The sequence below is a fragment of the Gymnoscopelus braueri genome, assembly GCF_963280865.1.
Source record: "Gymnoscopelus braueri genome assembly, chromosome: 6".
Classification (NCBI taxonomy): Eukaryota; Metazoa; Chordata; class Actinopteri; order Myctophiformes; family Myctophidae; genus Gymnoscopelus; species Gymnoscopelus braueri.
Genome location: NC_137607.1, coordinates 56675735 through 56702052, shown reverse-complemented (window position 1 = coordinate 56702052; position 26318 = coordinate 56675735).

The window sequence follows — 26318 nt, the reverse complement described above, 5'->3', positions numbered from 1 at the left end:
GTAAAAGTAACAGGAAGAGTAGATGCAGGCTAGGAGTTGTAGTATTGCCGGGTAGCGTCTGAGGACAATACGTACACGCGAGGGCACCAACGGGTGCCCACAGCGGAGAGTAGGCCTCAGTAGCAGAACCGGAACACAGGGGAGATCCAGATGAGAGCGAAACTTACCACCAAGGCCCAGAAACTGGGCCTGTGAGTTGGGTCGGCGTTAGATCAGGTGGAGATGATGGTGGTTCTGTAGGATGGGTCCACAGCAGTAGTAGTGCTTCTTGTGGTGCTTCTTGTCCAGTAATGGTATCGGTGTCGGTAGTAGTAGTAGTGGTGTTTGCCGAGGAGGTGGATTTGGTTAGCTCCCGGCTAGCGAGCTGTCAAACAGGCTAGCTGTCAAACAGGCTAATGCCGGGTAGCTAGCTGTCAGGATGCGTTGTCGCCATAGTCAAGACAGGTCGGCTAAACACTGTAGCTTGGGAACGGTAAGACCGATCGTTACAAACATGTAGTTGGATTAAAAAGTGGACCACTAAGGCGACCGTGGTCGTAAGTGTGATTTAAAAATGTGGTTTAAAAAGTGTTAAAATTAGCCGATTTGTGCGACGCTGTTTCCAAGCGGAGCGGCGGCACGTCTGACATCTGTGTGTGTGTGTCCAGCTCTGGTATGACAGAGTTCTCCTCTGTGAGCCTGGTGATCTCCAGGTGGATGTTGTGGTGGAGGTCACTCTTCTCCTGGACCTCCACCCTCTGCAGGTGGAGGTTCTCCTTGTTCTGGTGCTCCACCTTCCTGCTCAGCACCTCCACCTGCCGCTCGTAGCCGTCCGCCTGCTCCCTCTGGTGGCGCTCCAGCACACTGGTAGCCTGCTGCATGTTGTCACAGGCAGTGAGCAGATCTTCTACATCATAGATCTTATCAGGATCATCTGCTGTCAACCGTGACAGCACCTCCTCTTCTACCACTCCACCCAGCATCTTCCTGGTGATCTCGTTCATTTTAGCTCTAGTGTGTTCAGACTGCTGTCTCCTCCTTCTCTCCGTGTTGTTGCTGAGGCTCTGCAGGTTGTGAAGGTCTCTACGCAGCTCTGGGATCACCAGAAGTCTTAAGTGCATTTTCTGCAAAAACAAGCAACCAAGATGTCTTTTATGATGAACGTTGAGATTCAATGTTTTAACATCCTAATTAGAAAATGTTGTACAGCTACGTTAGCAGATCAAACAACAGACACCCTTAATGTGTTTGACATTTTATTAAAATCATATCTAGTGTTGCTTCTTATGCTGAAGTTGCCTTTAGCATCTGGATATAAATTACATAATATCGGCTGTCAATTCATAGAGGTCATAGTTTGAAAGAGTTGGCATATTAGTCAAATTATTTGGCACTTTATCTGAGGCATACTAGTCAAGGCAGATGTGTACAAATAAGCTTCTCACGAAGTTCAAACAGGATCAGAAACTGAATTGTTACAGCATACATAAATCTGTACAATTGTAACTGTTGACAGACCCAAACCTTTTGACCAAATAATGTCATGATGTTTTCTGCTCTTTTTGCCAAAGTCGGTACAACGAGTACAGTGATATTTTAGAGCATCTTACCTGGATAGGGCTCTCAAGCCTAAATGTGCTTCTACCTGGTGCTGGACTTATGCTTGTCGGTCGGGTCCCCTGTCGTGGGGGCTCCACGTAGGCGGAGGAAGCTGGTAGCAGTCGCTAATTTCTTCCAAAACCACGCCTGCATTGTAGTGTAACTACCTCACACCCAGGCAGTGCAATAATAACTTAATAATAATAATAATAATAATAACAAACAAAGAAACTGGCCAAGAATAAGAACTGAACACTTGAAAAGCTAAACTAAAGAAACAACAAACCAAGACACTGTTTAAACAGGTCAAACCTTACATGAACTAAGGCCCTGAAGCTCTTCACCTGTAGCCTGCCTTTTATAACAGGTGGGACAAACCATCAACAATTATTAATTGGCAAGTCCTTAACTAAAAAATGGCTAACTAAGGCCCATGAGTTATTTTTCACAACTAACTAATCTTTTAGTATCAAAATCATATTCCTATCTAGGTACCCATACATTCACAAGACACTCAAAACCAACATGTACCTTAACCCATAAAACTAAACATCCCTCCTCTTTAGTACTTCCAGTTAACAGGATTGCCAGCACTGCCGAGGAGGTGGCACAGATGACCTCCAATCAATTGAACATGTGATGACAATTTATATCCTTATGTGACATTTTATATCCTTTTTAAGCCTTAGTCATTAGGAGCAAATGACTTGTGTCCTTATATGTTAACGCATATCCCTTGAAGCCATAAAGAGCTAATGAGTGTGCATTCACTATTCACTAAATATGTGTGTATCTACTAGTACATTAGCCTGGTAAACACCCCCTCCCTCCGGAAATCTCATTTGCATTTGGTTTCAGGAAGGAGGGTCTGGGATTGCTCACAGAGTAAAGCTGCCCGAACCGCTGCGCATACGAACCAATCAGCGGCTGCTAGGGGCGGGATCATCCAATCACCTGCCTAGTAGCTTGAAAAAATGAAACTCCGTCTGTCATCGATTCTGCGCCCGGAGTCTCAGATGCAAGTACGCTGTGAAACAAAATGTGTGTCGCAAGCTTCTTCCATTTGACGGAGTGAGGTTACTAGTATATGTGTATATCCGTATATCCAATAGCACATGTGTGTGTATCCATTTTTACTGTTTTATGTTGTTCATATAGACCCTCACAGATAACATATTATTACTTTATGAAAATAGTATAGCTTTGTTAGAATTATATCCTTAGAAATACAGTTAACGTGATAAGCATTATCTCTTCGCATGGCAGAACTCTGGGATATCTCTTCATAGACATAATTCACTTTTAGTGTTCATGGGCCGATACGGCACAGAGAGAAAATACAGGTAACTCCCCCAGGTATTTGTGGGGAGTTGTGCATGACAGTCCATAGGTGGTGAGAAAGAGGCCTATGAAAATACAGTGGTATCTGTTGGGGAGTTGTGCATGACATTCCATAGGTGGTGAGACTGTAAATCAGTTTGGGGCCACCTGTACATCCTAGACGGAGGACCAGAGCCATGAACCAATGAGGAGGCCTAACTCTGAACTCTGGATGTAGAACCAGAGCCATCGACCAATGAGGAGGCGTACATCTAAACTCTATTTGACAATATTGTATAATAAAGCCCGAGGGACAGATAGAAGGTCCCACTTGACTTCATGAACTTGAGGGAACCACTTGTTATCGGTTAAGGAGAGTTTTGTTGGGGCCAGATAATTCTCTGTTAAGTACATTTTTATATTCAATCTGTATTACTGCTAATTTTCTCTTAATTGATAAATACACTATTACTTTTGACTTTCTGGTTAAATATAATAAATACATTTCATTTTAAAGGTTTAATGACATTCACTTTTACACCACATTCAAAGTCTTTGTCCTGGTCCTTCAAAAGTGTACAAAAAGTTTTAAGTGAAAATTCCATTCCAGTGATCAATGGCAGGTGTTTTTCTCTCACATTTCTAAAGCCTTTTCAACTGCAATGAAAAAAGAAATCTTTGCCTGCGGGTGTCGCTGGTGAGGGATTTTGCCTGTCAATCATCGCCTCTGCTCCGCCCCCCCCAAAGGAAAGGAGAGGGGAGGGGCGAGGAGGAGAGTGGGCGGGATTATTCGACAGTGACCTCACTGTCGAAGGGCCAAGCTCAGATTACTTTTCAGCCTAATTATTCATAAAACCCCAGACCACAGAAAATCCACTGAATGTTTTAAGTTCAGGTTTTTTGGGTGTAATTGAGGTCATAAAACCCCAAATAAAACATTGAAAATAAAAAAAGTGAAAATGAATGTCATGATATCTTTAAGTCTTGTCTGCTCTTAATTTCACCAATTCAACGGACGCGCGGAGACGTGTGATCTGAAGGGTTACAAATTATTACATTGCACAATTTGTCTGTTGTCTTTAGCCCAGTCTCAACACATGCCACCATTTCAATAACTAGGCATGTTTAAAATATTTGCATTACTGCAACAATTATCAATGCATATGTACAAATGATAATGTCTATAGGGCACGGGCTGCCCCGTGACACAGAGGTTCTAAAATATATTCTTGGCATGGACCCCCAAATTAAGCTGTGAGCTTGTAGATCTGCTGTTTTCAAATAGCCGCACGTTGTCTCTTCTTTTGTTTTTTGCTTTCTCATAGATCTGGTTGCTCATTTCTCTCACAAAATCTGGCAACATCTTTTAGGCCTAAGCAGCGGTTCTCAAAGTTGGCTCCATGATGGGTTCCAGGGGCTCCCCAGGATAATTATTTAATATAGCATCAATATCATTTTTACAACTTCAACCCCATGATGAATTGGCCATTTGAAAATGGCCAATCTACAAGATCACGACGGGTCATATTGTAGATCTTCCATTTTCCAAGAAATCTTTCAAACTATTTTGACAAATTATTTCTTGAAATATTTTAACAACTATGAAGAATCTTGTCGGGGACTCTGGCACGATTCATTTTGAGATGGGGTTCAGCAGGCAAATACATCTAAATCTGGGGGGTCCTTGACATGAGAACCAATGGCATAAAGGGCCCTTTTCTTCTAACATGCAGACTTTTCATACAAAGACATCCATAAGGCTATTTAAGACTGACAACATTTGTTAAAACTACCACAGAATACATAATTTCTGAATAATTAAACTATAGCCGACAATTAAGCCACAATTTTCGACCCCTATTCACCTGTTTCCTAGGCTGTGTGTTTTCCACTTCCTGTCGATTTCATTGGCTATCATTGGTCATCTGACCAGTTTAATTGGATTTCATTGGATCAAATCGACAGGAAGTGGAAAACACAGCCTAGGAAACAGGTGAATAGCATGAAATGGAAGTGTAGATTCTCAAGAAAAGTACCTCGTAAACCAACTAATGAATGGACACTGACGCTGCTTACCGGATTAATTTGTGGTTCCCATCGATATGCAAAAGTGACAGAGGAGCAGGAACTTTGTATGCTCTTCTTGGGATGACCTTTTCCTGCAGGCCACGCAGAATTGTCCCCAAAGGATCTACAGCTCTGAGGCACTCCACAACTCTGCGCTGTTGTACCCTGTAATAAAATGACAATGGTTTGATCACCTTACAGTTTTCAATTATTTTGCCATCATGCCATTTAATGTAGGCCAAAGTTCCCCTTTTTATATTTTCAATGCTTCCTATAGCAGTCATGTCCCACCTGTGGTCACTGTATTATAGGCTAAAAATAGTGCAGTTATTATTATTTTTTGCAATGGGTACACTTATCTTTTATCTCAAACAGCAGATAACATATTGATGCCTCTAACCAGTGGTGTAAAGGTAAAGTAACTAAGTACATTTACTCAAGTACTGTACTTAAGTACAATTTGAAAACTTTACTTAGCAGATATAAATTATTACTTAGCAGATATAAATTAGTATAAACCATACATTAACCACTTCAGCCCCATTTGAAAATCGGCAATCTACAATGAGCTTGTAGATCTTCCATTTTCCTACATTTTAGTACTTTTACTTTAAGTATATTTTGATGCCAAAACTTTTGTACTTTAACTCAAGTAACATTTTGAACACAGGCCTTTTACTTGTAACAGGGTATTTTTATATTGTGGCATTGCTACTTTTACTTAAGTAAAATATCTGAGTAGTTATTCCACCACTGACAGAGGGATTTTTTTCTCAGTACTGCCTAGCCCCTTTCGGAACACTGAATACCTTTTTTTTATTTGGGAAGGAGCTTTTTAAATGCCAAAGTATTGCATTCTCAGATTTGACCACCAGGCGAGGGCAGCTTCACTGTTCTACCGCCCCTGAGGGCTTGACAAACACAATGCTGTGTGAGATTCATTCAACAATGCCATAGCCTGGAGTGACGGAACCGTCCGATTGGTTGAGAGGCAGTTTCATACTGGAACTTGACAAAATGACCAACAATGTCATTTCACTACGTCTTTATGTGCTCCAGCTAAAATTGGGCGTCAATATAAACACAGCACTCGACCTCAAAGTGAAACATGATGTATTTGATGTGCTGCAGAAGATATCCACGCAGTGTTTTGAATGCCATAGGCAGAGTTTACATCCCATAGCCCTAGGGTACAGTCAGCAGTTTCTTTTTGTTGTCCCAATAACTAATATAAACTTAATTCATAGCACAAAATCCGATTAACTATACTAATCATCCTCTTACACTAAACACAAATGTAAGGCCTGGTTTATAGTGTCGATGTAGCTCAGAGACTTGTGGCCGACAAGCGTCAACATTATCTAGAAAAACAACAGATTCAAATAGAATTTTTTGCATAGTTACCTTTAACCAACATTCATTAAAATAAACCAAACCAAACATACCTGGATAAAGGTGCTCTTCTCTTGAAAACGTTGTTGCTGTTGTATCATGTATCTTCTTTTCTTTCTTTATCATGTATCTTCTTTCTCTCTGTTGTCTCAACAAAGGGAATTAACTCGTTCTCATGCTATTCATCAAAAATGTGGAATGCCCTACCAAAAGGAGTAAAGGAGTGTAAAACCCTACTCACTTTCAAAACTGCCCTAAAGATACACCTTCAGTAGGCTGCAATTCGAAAATGGCCCCTGTCTAAGTCTTAACCCCCCCCCCCCCCACCCCGTTTTTTTCCTTCTCTTGTACATATTTTTCACTCTTCATACCAGTAACCTGTAAGCTGATTGTATGACGTTCTGTATAGTAGTGTGTATATCTGTCTGTCTCTTATATGTTATCATGATTTGTGTGCATGGGGATCTCATCTTAAACAATCTCTCATCTTTTTTTTTCTTCTCCCCCCCCCCCCCTCCCCACGAAGGGGGGGGGGGGCGGGGGTATTCGGGGAAAAATCGCGGTTGAAACAAGTTAACAACAACACTACACTGACTACAAAACTGAAAAACGTTAATAAAAACAATATGCAAGTATAATCAATCAATCAATTCTTCAGCGGTGGTCTCTTGCTCTCTTCATGTTGTAGTTTAGTAATGAATGGCTCAAGCTGCCCTCAGAACCCCTTTTATGCCAGGTGAGTACAGGTGATGGCCCAGACACTCCTAGCACCCCATGAAGACAATGCATACATTTGCATCACTATAGGCGGGGGTCGCTCTGCTGAATGGATACGGTAGCTGCCTGCCTGCGTGAATGGACCATAGAGTTAAAAATAATAGAGAGGGCACCCGAAATCTCCTCCCATCCACTTGCATTGAGTTGCTCACCCAGCCATAGAGTTAGGGGAATGGACGAGGAGGCGGCCAATGGTCCGACGGACACTATTCTATTTGGATTTTTTTCACTGCCTGTTTTTCGGTCAGTCTTTTACTTTATTTTCTAGGGGAGGTGAGATTTTAGTTGGGCAGGCGGCCACCTGCCCTGCCTCTATGGTGCGTACGCCACTGTGCGATGCGTTGTTAGCTTGTAGATCTGCTATTTTCAAACATTTCAGTACTTAAAGTACATTTTTATACCAATACTTTTGTACCTGTAACACCAGACCTTTACTTCTAACAGAGTTCTACATTGCCGTATTGATACTTTTACTTAACCCTCCAAGACCCGCAGTTGTAATATTACAACATTTGTATTTTATCAAAAACATGGTATAAATCATTTGTTTTCCTGTTATTCTTTCACCTAAACATCATCATTGGATCCTATTGTTTAGTCTTGCAATGTCATTGGCCGGGATATTTGCATATAAATACCCCCCACAGAGGCAGGAAAAGTCACAACTTGAAAATCCTTGAAGGAAGAACAATCTCTTTTTCACTGGACAGGATTTCTCACAAAAAAGTAAGTAAAATGTCTGCAATAATTTTTTTGGTGATCATTAGAATGTCTAGAACATGTACATATGATATTATTGGGAAAGATATCCCCCAAATGTAAATTAGAGCATGCTTTATACTTGTTGTTTTTTTACAACTCTGGGTCATAGTGGTAGCAAATAGCAATGCCACCTGTTCACCTGGCTAAGTGGAGTCTTATAGTTTTCACAATACATTTATACAATTATGTGTATTTTCCCCACATTGCATTACTATATATATATATATACCACAAATAACCACAAACATTACCAAAATGTTTTGCTAAAACATTATAGGCAATGAAATGTTATAACTTATAAGCTAAAGCAGTATATTTGTCTTCGAGTACAATTGGTTAAAACATACAAATTGGTATGTGTGTGTGTGTGTGTGTGTGTGTGTGTGTGTGTGTGTGTGTGTATATATATATATATATATATATATATATATATATATATATACCAATTTGTATATTGTAACCAATTGTACTCGAAGACAAATATACTGCATCATTAGCTTATAACATGTCATTGCCTATAATGTTTTAGCAAAACATTTTGGTAATGTTTGTGGTTAGCAATCAGTGTATGGTAATTGTTCATATGGGAGTCGCCCAGTTAAGAATCTCTCATCATTGTTCATGTGATGGGTGTTGGGATTGCCCACTTACAGTCATCCCCAATCCCTTTGTTAGGCTAAGCATCATCATTCATCACTGATGGTGCTAAGTACCATCATCACTGATGCCACTTGTGAGGATAAGCAAAGTACAATAGGTTGGCCAGACAGTATTGTGTGACTTGTGAAATATGTACCTGCAGTGAGATGTGCTAGTACTAATGTACTAATGGTATTTCTTTATTTTCATTTCAGAATGCCACAAGCAAGGAGAGAGCCTCGCTTCACTGCAAGGGATGTGTTGGATATTGTAATGAATGGAGAGAGTGATGTGGACATCGACTTTACTGAAACTGATGAAGAGTCGGATGAAGAGGCCTGTGGAGAGGAGTCCAAAGAAAACCATCCACCCAGTGAACCCAGTGAACCCACTGACCCACTGCCCCCCCCCCAACCGGCCAAACACGCCAAACCCAGTGAAAGATATCAGTGGCAGAAGAAGACCTTCATCAGCCCTAATACAGACTTTTCTGGTCCACCTTTGACTGAAGATGTGAGTTCACTCCACACACCACTGCAGTACTTCCGCCGGTTTGTGTCCGAAGACATGATTGACTCCCTGACAACAAACACAAATGTGTACAGCCTTCAAACAACAGGAACATCAGTTAACACAAGTGGAAAAGAAATAGAGCAAATGATGGGCATGCATCTGAACATGGGCCTTGTACAAATGAATGGATGCCGAATGTACTGGGAAGCCAACACACGATATGCCCCTGTAGCTGATGTGATGCTGATAATGTATACTGTTCTGAGGCCAAATGATAAACCATAACCATATAAATGAACCCTTAAGTTGTTTTAGTGAAGTATATAGACATTTGCCATGCTATTCTGACAGTGAGTAAAATGGCCTATAGGAAATTCTGCTACCCGTTAGACCCACTGTTGTAATATTACAACATTTCAATAAAACCTTACGAAAACTATTTTTTTTAAAAAACATTATATTTTCCTCTCCAAAGTACTCCTAAAACACCATCTGAAAGGTTGACAATTTTTTTTTGTAAGTAGAAATATATCCGGGTCTTGCAGGGTTAAGTAAACTATTTGAGTGCTTTTCCCACAACTGGTAATTGCCATGTCTTAGATACCCTTGTCTCTTGGCCAAAGGCAAAGAAATTAGCTGGAATAAAGAGTAGGACAACAAAAAAGGCAGTAAACTCTTCAAATTAGATAATTCAAGTCAATGTGTCCGAAGAAATTGTACAGAAGAATTCCTCATTCCATTGCAATGAAGTCTGAACAGGCAACTGATCACCAAATGGAGTAGGCTTCAGGTCTCATAAAAAAAAAATGCAGAACTAGATGAAATGGCATAGCCAGATGGTCATCAGTCATAAATGACAGAATGCCACACTAACCACCTGACAAAGTGTCGCTAATCAAAAAAATATTATATCTGGCCCCAGTCATAGCCTAATTAATATTAACTTACTGCAAACCAAATATGTTAGTCAAATATTTTCGTAGGCTAATCAAATTAAAGTTGTACAATGCAAAATCACAAATAACGATTTTTAGCAACCTCTGCTGGTCACTACCGTCACTGCATACAATTTCCCTAGTCCTCGATTACCCAGAATTCCATTCGTTTTCACCGGAAGCCGGAAGCGTTTCAAAAAGCGATCTTTTAATTGTTTTATACTATCTACGGATCGTTTCTCTTAGCCAGTGGAGCATTAGTTACCATGAGCTGTGCTTTGTTTTTCTGTTCTTTTTCGATCTCCAAATCCTACATTCTCTTAAAATCAGCGTGAGGTTCCTTTTTGTTAATAGCGCGGTAGTTCCTGGCCAAACAGGAAACCGTTGCGGTAGTTCCTGAGGACGTCGGCCACGACGTCATGACGTTGGCCAGGAACGTCATTTTCCCGGGAAAGTCCCCCCCGTACACGTTCAATAGAAAATATATAAATAAAAGGCTTCCGGGGGTGAAATTCACGGAGTGGGTGTTGTGAAACTTTTGCCACTCGCAAAAGATATACAATTTAACTTTAGTTTTGCTGAAAACGTTACCTAGTATTACTTTAACATTTTAAATAGCTATTAGCGAAGTTTTGATTCCTGTAATTGTCTCCGCCAGGCCGAAAGGCATGGCTAGAGAGTATGTTTTTCCCCCCGTCCGTCCGTCCGTCCGTGTGTGTGTGTGTGTGTGTCCGTCCTTCTGTCTGCGACCAGCTAATCTCCGCCACCGTTGTCCCGGTCGCTGTGAAACTGTACACACACACTCCCTGGATGCCACAGCAGAACCTCAGCGCCACCATGAGGCCGACCTTTGCAATCACATTTACAAAAAACACGCAAATCGGTACACAGTATCTCTATAGTCATGTGATCATCACGGATCTGTCCGATTTACCATATTCCATCCTGATTGGCTAAGATTGGCTTCCAAAGTTTGCAGGATTGGTTCATTTTGAACAAAATGCCTCAAATCATGAACGCAGCATCCGATTTCCGTGAAATTTTCCACAGAGATTCCCACTTGGCCCAGGAAGAAATGCCACCCTTTTCACATTGGCCTGTTATAGCGCCACCAACAGGTCTAATTTAGCAAACCACATTTTTGGAACAAAATGCCTCAAATCATGAATGCAGTGTCCGATTGTAGTGCAAGGCCTAAGAAGAAATGGCACCCTTTTCACATTGGCCTATTATAGCGCCACCAGGAGGCCACAATAATCTACCTGACCTGGCGGAGACTTGTGCTCCGAGGAGCACTTTTTCTAGTTTCATTTCTGCTCACTTGCACCATCTACTGGATGAAACTTATGATGAATTCATTGAGAGCCTATTTCCAAAGTTAACTACAGTTTGAATTTACCCAGATGAGGAATAAAATGAGATTTTCAACAAACTTTTGCTTATCCTGCATGTCATTATTTTTATTGCAACAACATTTTGCCACAAGACAGTGCAAGTGATTCAGTATGACCTGAAGCACGGATAAAACATCTCCCCGCCAGCCATAGAACAGACCAGAGGGGACATCAATAGCACACACACTGTACCCCAGCTTGAACCTGTTACAAAGCTTGAACCCGTTACATAGTAATGAAATACTATTAATAGTATGAAACAAAATAAGTGTGGGGTCACCATGACACGTCTCACCTAAACCAAGGATCTGGACTGATCTCATTGATTTCAACACTTGTTCAAATCCGGGGTTGAAGAGAAATTTGGCTCATTGGCTTAACAGAGCCACTTGGACCTGAGGCTGGTTCTAAAATTAACCTCTACAGCATAAAATATTTGTTATCTTAACATTTTGATTCAAAATGTTTTAAAATAAATAAAAACTATGTTGCTATAGCAACAATTAACAGTGACAGCTGCAGTTCCTTCGAGTCAGGATTTTCCAAAATGTGGCGATTGGACAATGCCAGAGATCATGTGGTCACTGAAGTCCTCGTACATTGTATGCAAAGGCAACCTTAAAATCAGAGCACATGTGTTCGCCTCTGGAAAAACCCTCTTCTGGTCATCGACTGGTTCATGAAGAAAGCTCAGCGTAGGGGTGATGTTGAAGCCAAGTGGAGGAATGGTCTCCGCTCCCGTCGCAAAGCGCAGAAGGTCTTCAAGAGACACCTGGACTGGTTCCTCACCCTCGACATATAGGACTGCTTCTCCTGCTGTAAATGGTAAAGACGTGATGTTTAAGCACACTTCAAGAGGCCAAGAAACTTTGTTAGACATTTCATACTTAGAACCTTCCAGGCAGCATTACTGTGTCATTGATTGTGATTTTTTTTTTGTGAATCAGTTTGTTCATCAGTTGCCATTTTCAATTGCAGTAAATGAAGTGTGACACATACCCTCTACGTCGGCAAGCCAGTCCCGGAAAAAGGTGTCTACACACTCTTCTGCCAAACGCCTGGAGCTCCCAGCAACGGCATAAGACACCCCAAAGAGGTCCCTCATATCCGCTGCAGTTAGTGGTGCAGGGGGTCCTCCAATGAAAAGGTTCTGTACAGCTGGACTGTTTTTTATGGCCTGTAGCACACCCAGCTGTTCCAAGCCATTGCAAAGCCTTTAAAGATTAGAAAAAAGATAATATCAGTGATTTGCTGTCATTAATATGCAAATATATGCAATTAATATGCATAACAACTAACTACAGTGCATGACATGTACATTTTCTGTATTGCTTTGTGCAACTTCAGTCTTTCTAGTGCATGAACACACTGAACAAAAAAATGTCCTGTTCCACAGGCACAAGTGTACTACACACACTTCCTTTTGCAGTGGCAAATTCAGTCTGCCATCAAAGTAGAATTCAAGTGATGAACGGATCAGTTCACCGATTTGGGACAGCTTGGCGTCGCACACAGCATCACGAACCTTCTCCACCGTGTCCGCTTCTTGGATCTGTAATAAATCAAAAAATGTATTTTGAGAACAATTTCCATATTATCTTGTCTCCTTGCAATGGAAGAGAAACACTTCAATTCTATAAATGAAGTTAGTCTTGTCACACACTGAATGTCATGACCAAAGTAAAACTTGTGTCAGAAAAAACTTTGTCTCCAGGACTCCCGTCTCCAGGAGTCCTTTAGTTTCTCATTTAGCATAGCAAAAAATAAACAATCCATTAACACATGTTTACGTGCCTCTGGGTTAGACATGTTCCCCAGGATTATTTTACCATTTGTGAATTATACTTTTTCATCTACATCTATGCTCTACAAATGTGGGGGAAATTGCATTTTAAATATATTGAACTTGCCTTTAGCAAGGCAGCCTTCAGGTCTTCATCATCTAGCTCGGACAGTGCAACTGTTCTGGTTCTCCCGTCAGCTGGCAGAGCAGTCGCCGAGAGAAGTAAGGCCCCACTCCTCCATGGACCAGGCACACCGCAACCATGGCACCGATGGCTCTGTAATAGCCCCTTGTGAGTCCTGAAAGTCATTTGCAGGATAAAAAGTAAGGCTTGAATACAGTTGGTAGGGATATGCAGTTTTACACTGGTTGATACAGTCTTTATATAATGACACTTCCCATCTAGTTTCCATTGTTCATAGGACCACAATGGAGACAAGCCACCAGGGCTTTTGGTGTCATCCTTTTAGCATAGCATGTTAAATTGTACTTGCCGTACTGTTTGCAATTCGTTAAAAGTATTTACATTTGTAAACTGTCATCTAGAAATGTGTGCATTGACAGAAGTAAACAGTGCATCTGCATACCCACTGCATCCAGGCCAAGACTCTTGCTCCCGGAAGGTCCCACAAAGAAGCGCGAGTTGAGAATTGCCTTCATAAACAAGGTTAGAAACTCCCTCGTTGGTCCTCCAGTATCCACAGCACCTTCTCCCTGACCACAGGTGTCTACAAACACTACATCCAGCCTGCTTTTGGGATCGAAGTTTCCCCTTTTAAAGGCTCGAAAAGCACTACCCAAAACATCACTTCTCATTACATTAATGGTGTTTGCAGGTGGTGCTGGTGATGCAAAATCTACATTGGATTGGAGTGTTCTCAGGATTGCCTGGAGGTCACTCTGGGGCACTGGTGAAGATGTGGGAGAAGGCCTAGCAGGAGAAAGAGAAAATGGTGCAGAAGGAGTTGGGGATCGTGTGGGCCTTATTGGAGCAGAAGGAGGTGGAGAAGACAATGCTGGAGAACCGCTTGAGGATGCCATATCTGGATTAGCCAACTCTCTGCCATGCAGTTGACCATTGGAATTCTGAAATGGAAAATAAAGATGGTTTGGGGGAATAGATCGACCAACGTCACAGATGTTGCTGTTGACTCTACAGTAAACAAAGTTAACATTCTGGACACAGTGTTAGAAATAGAGCTACATTACACTGCGGTGTCCTCTAAACCAGATCACTGCAATAGTAACGTATTTATAAATGCAATTCATGTCATTTATAAATGGCATCGACTGAAACATTTACTCAAAATAGACACAAATTCTGATTAACTGTAATTGAAGTGAACTTACCTCGTCTTGGAGCCACTGAACAAACAGAGTTGTTGGTTGACGTAAACCGCAGTCCTGCAAGGTGCCAACATGGCCACTGTGCAGGCGAAGGACCGGTGCTGGTGACGTCAGGAGGAATGTCTCGGTCCCGCAAAGGACTCCTCCCGCAAAGGACATTAGGCTCTATAAATGAAGCACAAGAGTACATCACAGATTAAGCAAAATTCAAAGTTTGCCCTCGCAGCTGGTGAGAAACAAAACAAGATTTGACACCCCACGTTATCAGTATATACCTAGGTTACATGTCTGAGATGTAACATCTTAATTAGAAAATGTTGTACAGCTATGCTAGCAGATCAAACAACAGACACCCTTAACGTGTTCGATATTTCATTAAAATCATATCTTGTAAGTGTTGCTTCTTATGCTGAACTTACTTTAGCATCTGTACATAATATCTGCTGTTGATTCATAGGTCATATCGTTTGAAAGAGTTGGCATATTAGTCAAATTCTTTGCCACAGGTCATATCGTTTGAAAGGGTTGGCATATTAGTCAAATTCTTTGCCACTTTATCTGTGTTTTTTTGGAAAGACTTTTAGTTTAACGGTATGCTAAAAAAATATATATTTTTTTCTGTGTCTGACAGTGAGCTCTGAATGATCAGCTAGCAGCAGGTAGCTTATTATAAAGCTCAGCTTCATAATCTTCAATTTTAATAGTAATGACACCCGTTACTAAGAATAAGTTGGCCAATTATTGCATAAAAAAATGTGCAGCACAATTACACTTGGCAAGCTACGTGACCTTTGTACAAATAAGCGTCTCACCAAGTTCAAACAGGATCAGACACTGAATTGGTAAAGTGTCATAAACAAATCTTTTTAAAAAATCGAAGTGTTCACGGACCAAAAGTTCATCAGATAACGTCATGATGTTCTGCTTTTTCAGTCAGTACAAAGAGAACAGTGATATTGTTTACAACATCTTTGACTTACCTGGATAGGGCTCTCAAGCTTAAATGTCCTTCTCCGAAGGCTGCCATCAGCATAGCGGAATTGAAACGGCATCCCTTCTAATGATGGGGTAGCCATTTCTGCATCAGCAATTCTTCTCCTCACAGTCTATCAAGTTTGACACAGATTTGAATAGCGTGTTACAAAAGTTGGTGACTCCATAGGATATGTGATGTTATCCCATTCCGAAGTGTACATCAAGTGTATGGGTAATTCTATAATAGTGTTAATATGTACTTAGGATTCAATGTTATGGAAGAAATTTTATACAATTGGTGAACCAAAACTTTGTGGCTCTTTAATTACCCAAGTACTTACTTCCAAATGCCTAGTCTCAGCCTCCTCATTCCGTCTTGCAGCCCGGAGAGCGTATACCTCGCGCCTCCTCTCTGCGTCTGCTGCAAGTCTGCCAGCCTCTTCTTGAAGACGTGTCTACAAGCATAGAAAATAGTTATGAACATAGTAAATGAACAAGTGTGTACACACACACACACACACACACACACACACACACACACACACACACACACACACACACACACACACACACACACACCTAAAAGTTTGAGTTCCAATACCCTCTCTCTGTCAATGTCCAAGCTTCTGGTAAATTCAGAGTCTTGCTCTGCTATGAGCCGCCTGCGCTCTTGTAGACCTTCCTGAAATCAGAAATAAAAATCTCTTAAACAGACCATAAAATAATGATGATGACATGACTATGAATGATAATGACATGACTATGATGACAGCAGAGTCCACACTGTAGGTCATTTCTACATTACAAAGAAATAAAAAGGGTCTAGGGGATTTAAACAGATGACTATGCAGTGACCGTTACACGTACATCATCATGGCTTCTGTCTCCAACAGTCGGCCTCTCCAAGTCCTTTAAAATTAGACATACAGTTGGGTATAAAATTAGACATACAGTTGGGTATTAGGAAAATAATCAAAATAACTCATCATACTGTAACATGCAGATGTAATGATCATGATCTGAGTTCTAGTATTACATAGTAGATATTCAGTGTAACACAGCAGCGGTCTTACCCAGTTGTCAGAGGCAGGTAAGCTGTTGCCATCAACACCCACGTAATTTTCATCTTACAAGACCCAGAGATAATGATTGTGTCGATAACAGGACAGTAACTGCATTTACTTCATGTGCAGTATCACTGACATGCAGTATTTACTTCATGTGCAGTATCACTGACATGCAGTTACTCAGACTGGAATATTAGTCATCTGTGACACAGGAGCTGCACCTCAATTACAATCATTTTAGCTGAAAATTTATTTTAATTGATACAACAATTGATACAACAATTATTCAACTATGATTTTGTATAAACATAGCAGATAATCTTAACAGTGACACATGAGCTGAAATTATTTAACCATCCAGATGATAACCCCCCACCAACCATGTACCTACAAAAAAAATTCACCAAAAGCTAGTTACAACAACAAGTTGAGGAAGAGATACCCCCCCCCCCCATCATCATAAACAGATAGCTATGCAGTGAGACCATTACACATACGTCATCATGGCTTCGGTCATTGTCCCCAACATTCTGGCTCTCCATGATGTCCTACAAAATTAGACAAACAGATTGGGTTTAAGAAAAGATCTAAATAAGTCATACTGCAACATCTACATGCAGATGTAAGGATCATGATCAGATGTCGTAGATTTAGAACTATATAACATAGTAGATATTCAGTGTAACACAGCAGCTGTCTTACCGACTGCTGAGCTGCAGGTAAGCGGTTGGCGTCATCAGACTCAACACCAAGGTCACTGTCATCCTACAACCCAGTTACAGATTGTGTCATAGAATACATTTACGTCATGACATGTACAGTATTACTGACATGCAGATGAAATGAGTTGCAGAACCTGACATGCAGTTACACTGACAATATCAGTCATCAGTGAAAGACAGGAGATGCACCTCACTTACAACCATTTCAGCAGAAGCGTCACGGTCCACATACGTCTCGTTGCTGTCCTGTATGATCAGAAAGATCACAAAAAAAAGAGCATGACGGCAATGTAAACGGTTGTGCTTTGTGTGACATTGTGATGCACAAAACCATGTCTGGCGATCAAGCTAACAGCATCGTCAGTTTGTGATGTCTTACAGAATCAGAGTCTACTGAGACAGGACTACTTCCGCCCAAGTCCAACTCTTCATCCGTCTCAACATCAGTCTCGGATTCTTCAGACAGCAATTCCTGATCCGGGTGAGGTAGTTTATCCTGGAGGGAGCACAACGACAAACTTCACCTTCATGTTGTAAATGATTCTGGCAACATTTTGCTAGCAATCCATAATCTCATGGCCATGGCATCTAGCATACTGTACCTTGGGGACAATATAGACAGCCGACCGCTTGTTCTCTGTCATCGTCCGCAGGCCCTCGGTTGTCCACAGGTTCTTTCTGATGACGTGTATGTTCTTCCTACTGTCAACAGTGCACAGGTCAAATGGCCTGTCTCCCATGATGGGGAATGCTCCTCTTAGAGCCGAAATTAAAGGAGAATTCCGGACAAATTAAGTGTTATCTTTGATGTCTCGTTACTCACCTACCGATGTGAAAAGTAGCGTTCTTTTTTTTCATATATTCCCCTGTCGTCATTTTTTAAACACCCTCCGTTGTTATAATGGGAGCGTGAGGGTTAGTGAAATTCGTCTATTATAACCGACGCAAAGTTGTTTTTTTCACTACTAGTATTCATAGTAGAGTCTCATGATAGTCAAACATGCGTTGAAACTATCTGCGAGGCTGCCGTCAATGGCGAACGATTTAACACTGGTTGCTTGTTTCTTCCAGAACCTGGCAACTCGTGTTGCCAGATTCTGGAAACAAGCAACCAGTGTTAAATCGTTCGCCATTAACGGCAGGCTCGCAGGAATTTTCAGCGCATGTTTGACTATCATGAGACTCTACAATGAATCGTAGTAGAGAAAAAAATAACATTGCGTCGGTTATAATAGACGAACTTCACTAACCCTCACGCTCCCATTATAACAACGGAGGGTGTTTAAAAAATGACGACAGGGGAATATATGAAAAAAAAGAACGCTACTTTTCACATCGGTAGGTGAGTAACGAGACATCAAAGATAACACTTAATTTGTCCGGAATTCTCCTTTAAAGCAGACTCATCTCGACCCTGGACCACCTGAATCTTCTGGACTTTTAGGGCTGAAATGTACACAGAATTTACACAATACGTCAATGTAGTTGAAGATTAGAACGCAAGAAGACAAACGTGTTATTTTCAGTTGAGTTTCAAGTCCATTTCAAATCATAGATATTTTTTTTGTAAAGGTAATACATTTGAGTTGAGGTATTGGTGATGAAAGAGATTACAATACTGTGCAAGTGTGAGTACGTTTTTCGGCCTGGGTCCAGGATGAATTCTAAATAAAGGAGATTAATCGGCTGGTTGTACAACACAGCCTCTTTCTGTGTCATAATTCCCTAGCACAATTTTGTTGGCATTTCATATGTTAGTTACCAGGTGACTTTGGGCACAAAACCTTTTTTTTTAAATGATGTCCTTCTGGTTGCTTTAAAGGTGGCATTTTATTCATGCCATTGCAAAAACTTAATTTTGAGTTTTTTAATCTACAATGCCCACCAACTACTTGTGTACTAATTGTATACGTACAGAGAGGGCCCAGCAGAAGCAGAATAGGTCTCGGTATCATCTGAGTGCGCAGGTGAGCTGTACAAAAACACACAACATAAATTATACACTTTTATGGACATTATACTTTATGGACATTATACTTGTGGCACAGATAGAAGCACACAAATACATTTGAAAAAAAAGTTAAAAGTACCCAGGTCCACAGGAGAGCAAGTGGAGGTCAAGAAACTGCAGGGGAATTGGCTGTTGGTACTTTCGACACCTCCTTGACAACCTAAGTGGAGCACAAGTTTTATAAACCACTCAATGGATTTCAAAAGATTAGGCGCAAACAGGTTTAGGGTCAATACCATAAGTAATCGTTCTGTTTTGGTGTGTATTAGTTTTGAGACTTACATAAACTTAAAGGGGTAGTTCACCCCCAAAATATTTTTTTTCCTATTGATTACTCACCCCATGGAGCCTTGAATTCATAGATATTTTTTTGTTTTTGTCACATTCCTAAGCCAATAATTTGATTATAATAAATGTGTCCCCATTGATTCTGGTAGGAGACACAAATGCATTTGTGTCTCCTACCGGAATCAATGGGGCTAAATTTATTATAATCAAATAATAAAGGAAGGAATGCGACAAAAACAAAAAAATATCCATGAATTCAAGGCTCCATGTGGTGAGTAATCAATAGAAAAAAAGTTATTTGGGGGGTGAACTACCCCTTTAAAGCAATTACCAATTCATCAGCAACCACAGGGCCCTGTGACACAGACTTCAGACGTTCCTGAATGGGAATAATGTAGGCGACCGCCCTGTTTAGATCACTGTCAGTCCTCAAGAACGGTACACTGTAACCTCCAGGTGGCAATGGAATTTCAAACAATTCCCCGGATCGGATACTTTTCAACAACTTAAACCCCCCCCCCCCCCCCCCCCCATACTGTTGTGAACAGGGCCGATATGTATCACATTTGACTTGCCAATATCTTGTAGATATAGCACACTTATACTTTTTCCTTTCAATAAATAATTCGTATCAAATTCACAACAATAAAATATCAATGCACAATAAAGTGCGGGGTGCGTAATTATTGTGAATCCAATCTGAATAATCCTGTTTAACGACTACGCCACCTTTGGTAAAGAGGAAATACACACTTTTTCCCTTTTAGGCTTTCACAGGTTCGAGTTATACTGGTAAGTTTCGAATACTTTTTAGTTAGAGAACACAACACTTAGAAAAATCCCATGAGGAACTGACACAGAAACGGTTTGTATCAAAAAGGTAAGTACATTTTATTAGGTCCCTAATACATTGGCATCTGTGCCTTAAAACCATTCAAAATAAACACTAACAAATAAAATCCTAACTAAAACACACACAAAGCAATTTACACAACAACTATAAAATTAATTATAAAGTTGTGCAAACTACGCAAGGGCTATTCAAGGGGTTTTTCTCAACAGGGGGTTCTATGCAACAAATACTTCATAAGTAAAGTGCGGTGCCAATAAAGTGCTTTGGATACTCAACACGGTTTGTTCAAGTTTTTTTTTGGATGTCCATATATGGGGGTGAATAGGAAGAGGATTTTAGGCCAGCCTTCTTTGTCTTCTTTCTCGCCGTCTGAAATTATAGAGATCTGGACCAGTTCACTGTGCATTTACAATATACAATTGCGTCGTCTCAGGCAGTGGTTATACAAGGATTCAACGTTGCGTTGTTCGAATACTCACTCGCCAGCCAGGCTTTTTACACCTGGCGCTGAGTTAGTTGTGTATGCAACGTTATCGCCACCTTCCCGTCTCAGCGCTCCTTATATGGTTTGGTCTCCTCTCTCATGTGGTCTCCTCATATGGTCTGGTCTCACTCGTCTCTTCCTCCCCTTCGGTTCAATCGCTTCTTTTCCTCGGAGTAGGCACACCTCGGCTTCCTTCTCCTAGGTAGCTGTGTGTCTACACTCACTTGTTCTCCACCCTTGCTCCGTGGTTCACTGCATAACCTTCCCCTCTGCTGCTCTTGGTGCTCTGCTGCTGTTCAACGGTCCCGCCTCCACCTTTATACCTGTGAGACCACACCTCTCGCCTCTTTCATTTGTCCTTGGTGACAGAACGTCTGGCTGCATTGGCCATGACCGTGTCCCTTGGGCGTGACCTCGTGGTCACCTAGAGCCAGTCATTGTTCAAGGGCAAAGTGACTAAGGGACCGGGGGAAAACATTTGTAAATATAATACAGTGCAATTAATGTTATACAGAAAATAATAAGATGATGGTTTAAGTGCACAATAATTATACATTAAGCACCAATAAAATAGAAATTACAAAAAATAAGAAAACCCCCGTTTCAACCTTGTCACACTGTAGTGGTGGGAAGGCACCATAAAGACATTGGACAACTTCCAGATGACTACTGTCTTTACTGGAGAATCGCACCCTTTTCTTTCCCAGACCACTTCTCTGTAACTCTGCCGATTCAAGTGCAGTAGGCTTGTTTTTTTTGGCCTGGGACCGCCAAACAGCAGAAGTCGTGCTCCCATGGAACAGACGTTGGTGTTCTCTTCCTGGCAGCAAGACTTTGAAGCCTCCTGTCGGTGCTTTTGCGAGCAGGTTCGAAGAGTCGGGACAGGGATGCTTAAGACGAACTGGAAGTGGAGCCAGTCTGTGACCGTAGCAGTCCAGCAATTTCTTCCAGAACTGTGCCAGCCAGCATTGTAGGGAACTGCAAGAAAGGAGTGAGAGAACTGCAAGAAAGGAGTGAGGTAGATTTAAACACTTTGTTGATCAGGGTCCCCCAGGGGGCTGTCTTTGTCAATCTATGCTCTTTGCTGAAAAGAGCCAATCTACAAGATCACAGCAAACAACATTGAGGGCTTGTAGATCGGCTATTTTCACAGATATGGTCCAAGTGTAACCAGTTTAAAAAGGGGTCTTTCACTTTATAAGACTTCCAGAGTCTACTCTGGCTTTTGTGTACACCCCAGCTCCAGACAATTTCTACATACCTTTTATTAGCATTTACATATTTGATATGCATTTCATCAGACACTACATTCTTATCTAAACCCAGTGTAACTTCAAACTATATTTGAAACATTGTCACACTCATTGAAAACACGTACCTGCCTGTTTATAGTGACTGAACTCTGGTTATAGTGACATCTTTTTTTATGATTAAAATTGAACAGAAGCAAGGACATGCGTTTGTTCAGAAAGTATTGAGGAGTTACAATGGGTTGAACGGGGCATGTCTGATAAAATGATCAAAAATCTAAATATACTGTAGAATCAAGCTACTTTACCACTGTCTGGGGTGCACACAAAAGCCAGAGTACATGTCAATTTCACCCAGGAGTAGGGATGCCAGCGAATTTTCGAATATTTGTTAGTCTCCATAATCAAATTGAAATTCTATTTTATTTATATATTTATTTTATTATTATTTATGTATTTTTGGGCGGTGAAACCGCCCCTATAAGTGAGGTTTGGAAATTTGTACAATTATCTTGGGCAGTGAAACCGCCCCTATAAGTGAGGTTTGGAAATTTGTACAATTATCCTGCGCTGTGATTGGCCAATCACAATCTATTCAGGACTGTGATTGGCCAGTGTCACATGACACATGTGCATAGCCCTATATAAGAAACCATAACTTTAAAAAAAAACATATATTGGTTTTTTTTAAAGTTATGGTTTCGTCCATCATAAAGAGTGTTTCAATAAATGTATTTATCTTTTGTACATGATTGGTTGACTCCATTCAGTATTGTGATTAGCTAGCAAGACACCGCCCACTTCACACAGGGTGTGATTTTTTTTATTATTTCTACTTTTTTATGGATTAGTTTCAACCAAAATATAGGCTAATAATACTAATAATGGTAATAGTATTAATTGTAAATGACCATTGGTCACAACACCAGTTTGTTTTACTATAAACTTAAAGTGGAGGAACACAGAAGTCTGTGCAGACTACAGAGTGCAGACTGCTGCTGCTACACACGATGCATGTCGACTGCACGGAAGGAAAAACTGGAGCCGCAGGTGACGGAGGGGGAGACAAAAACGACAACGTAACGAGTGCCGGCGCTCGTTACGTATCCTTACGTCCGACTATAAATGATACTTTAACCGAACACAGTAGGCCTACAAGTACACATACACCCCATGCTCTGGCTGGGTTACATGTCGGCAATTCGACATGGCGCCATCCCGACATGGCGGCAATTCGACATGTCGCCATTTCGACATATTCTAACTGTCGGAGTGGAGGCACTTTCCATAGTTTTCAAACGATCCACCATTCCGACTTGACTTTGGCCAAGGGTTAGACCTCCGTTGGGGCCGTCAGCATCGAAGTTGGGACCTCCATCCACCCTGCGCCATATACCGAGGTGTTCCTCGGCACTAGTGATGAACGGGCTGACCCGTAGCCCGCGGGTTGGACTGCGGGGGGAGCGGGAGAGTCAAGATTTCAGAGGCAATTATCGCGGGGCGGGATGGTGCGGGCTGCGCAAACACGCAAAAAAAAAAGAAAAGAAAAAGCATTTGGTACCTTCTCTCTCTCCCATTTTTCTCTCACTCTCCTCTCTCCTACTCTCCCGTTCTTTCCTCCTGGCTGGAATCATCTGGGCTTATATTAAATGTGTTGCTTATTTGATCAATGATGCACATCATCAGCTAAAAATAAATTGCCGCAAAGCTGAGCGAAAATTGAGGAAAAATAAACTAGATGTCCATCTTGAAAAGTTAAAAGAACACTTACATAATTATAACACTGCTGTCAGAAAGGCGAGACAAACCCATTTCTCAGACATAATTAATGAAAACCAAAATAATCATAAAGTCCTCTTTTCCTAGCCTGGTATCCAGCCTGCTTCGCTACGTTCGGCGGACTTTTTTTTCTCTCCTCGCTTCTCAGTCTGGAAAGCCTCCTATCTCCAAGGGAGGCGGGACATGCCAAACGGCTTGAGTCCTGCCGTAGCTTCTGATTGGTCTGTGGTGCGGGGCGGGACAAAGCACCAGTGAGACGTCATTCCAATGCGCAGAAAAACAACAGTGTGAAAAGCATGGAGGGTGGCGCTGGCTGATGACGTAGGTTGCCTAACGCTACTCTCATTCGTTGGAACGACATCCAATCAGCAACGACGTTGACTACGTAACATATGTAGTTCTTTTTTTTCTTTTTTTTCTCCCACGATTTTGGAACCCCTATTTTTTCACCCTAGTGCCAATGCCTAAGCGTGTAATCCTGGGCACTACCTTCCCTCTGCCAACCTAGGGAGGCCAGGGCCGAGCTCATGCCTCCTTCAATGCATGAGAGCCGTCTGACCTTCTTATCACCTGACAGGGGAGAGTTTCCCTGGTTGGACGTAGCGCGTGGAAGGAACACGTTATTCCAACCAGTTCCCTTCCCCTCCATCAGGCGCCCCGGCTGGCCAGGGGGAGGCAGTATAGTGACCAGGATTACTGCATGTTTTTTGTGAGGGTACCTACCCTAGGAGACACGGGGAGAACATGCAAACTTCTTCTAGTTCTAGTGTAGTTCTGCAAAACCTCCCAATGGGAGGCTTTCCAGACTGAGAAGCGAAGAGAGAAAAAAAAGTCCGCCGAACCTAGCGAAGCAGGCTGGATCCCAGGCTACTCTTTTCCACCATCAACAGTCTTTTAAATCCTAGGCCCGCTACAGTTTTAAATGATCAAGCACTTGCTTTGAAATGTAATGATTATGTACAAATTAATTATCCGCCCGTTATCCAACCGCAATAATTATATTATCTAGCTAGCAGTCTAAAAATTAAATCTCGGTCGAGTAATCATATTATGTGACTTTTATTTTGAAATCTTGCTGCCAGCCTCAGGAAGTAGGCCTTACTTACTTATTGTTGCTGTTGCTGTTGTGGAAGATTGTGTGTGTTTACTTGCCTGATCTGCAGTAGTGGAAAGTAATAAAGTAGATTTACTTAAGTACTGTACTAAAGTAAAAATTTGAGGTATTTGTACTTTACTTGAGTAAAGTACAAATTACTCAGCCCTATATATATTTCGGCCATTTGACAATAGCAGATCTACAAGCTCACAATTGCTTGTAGATCAGCTATTTTCAAAAGGTTTTCATACATTTGAAAACTTGAAACGGGACATTTTGCATAATGAGTACTTTCTACTTTTGGTAATTTAACTTTTACTTAACAGAGTATTTCTACATTGCAGTATTTGGTCAAAAATATAAATATATATATATATAAATATATATATATATATATATATATATATATATATATATATATATATATATATATATATATGGTCTTAACTAATGTAAGTAGGCTACATGATTAGAACATGATTGAACATTTCAGCATTCGCACATGATAATTAATAAATGAATAAATAATAATGTATTATTATCATTATCCGGCACGCACATTGCCTCGGATGTCAAGCCTCCACATGAATTTAAAGCGGAAAACATCCCACTCACTTCCTCTTACTGTGTGTGTGAGTACGAGTGCAGTCACGGAGCCATGGACCAGCTTATCAGAATAACCCGAACTCTCGTCTCTCACTTTCTGTACACTCTTTCTGGCTGATTCTGCCTACAGCTTGACCAGCAATATAATGAAGCCATTCCCAGAGGGTACAACGAGGGACCAGAGAAAGCCTACATACCAGTCATCGGCCCAGTCAACTGTCCCAGTCAACTATCCCACCGACCACTACAACAGAAAGGGGTGGTACAGAGTTCTTCTGCAAGGACTTGTAGACTACAATTGCATGTTCCTTGATTATGATGTTGGCTGGCCTGGGAAGTGTCACAATGCATATACGATACGATACGATACGATAATACTTTATTGTCAGTTCACACTGAAATTTGTCTTGCGACCCAGCAGCCATGTATGCAACAATAAACAGTACACACATTTGACATGACATAAGAAAACAAAACAAAATACATACATAAAGACATACAAAGACAAGAGCAATGTCCACCTCTCAGCCTACCCCAAGCCTACAACTCCTGATTAAGCCTCAATGTCGTCTGATGGACAAAGGACCTCTTCAGTTTGACCTTATTGTATGTAGGAACACTGTATCTCCTTCCTGAAGGCAGCAACCTATATTCTCCATACAAAGCATGGCTTGTGTTTG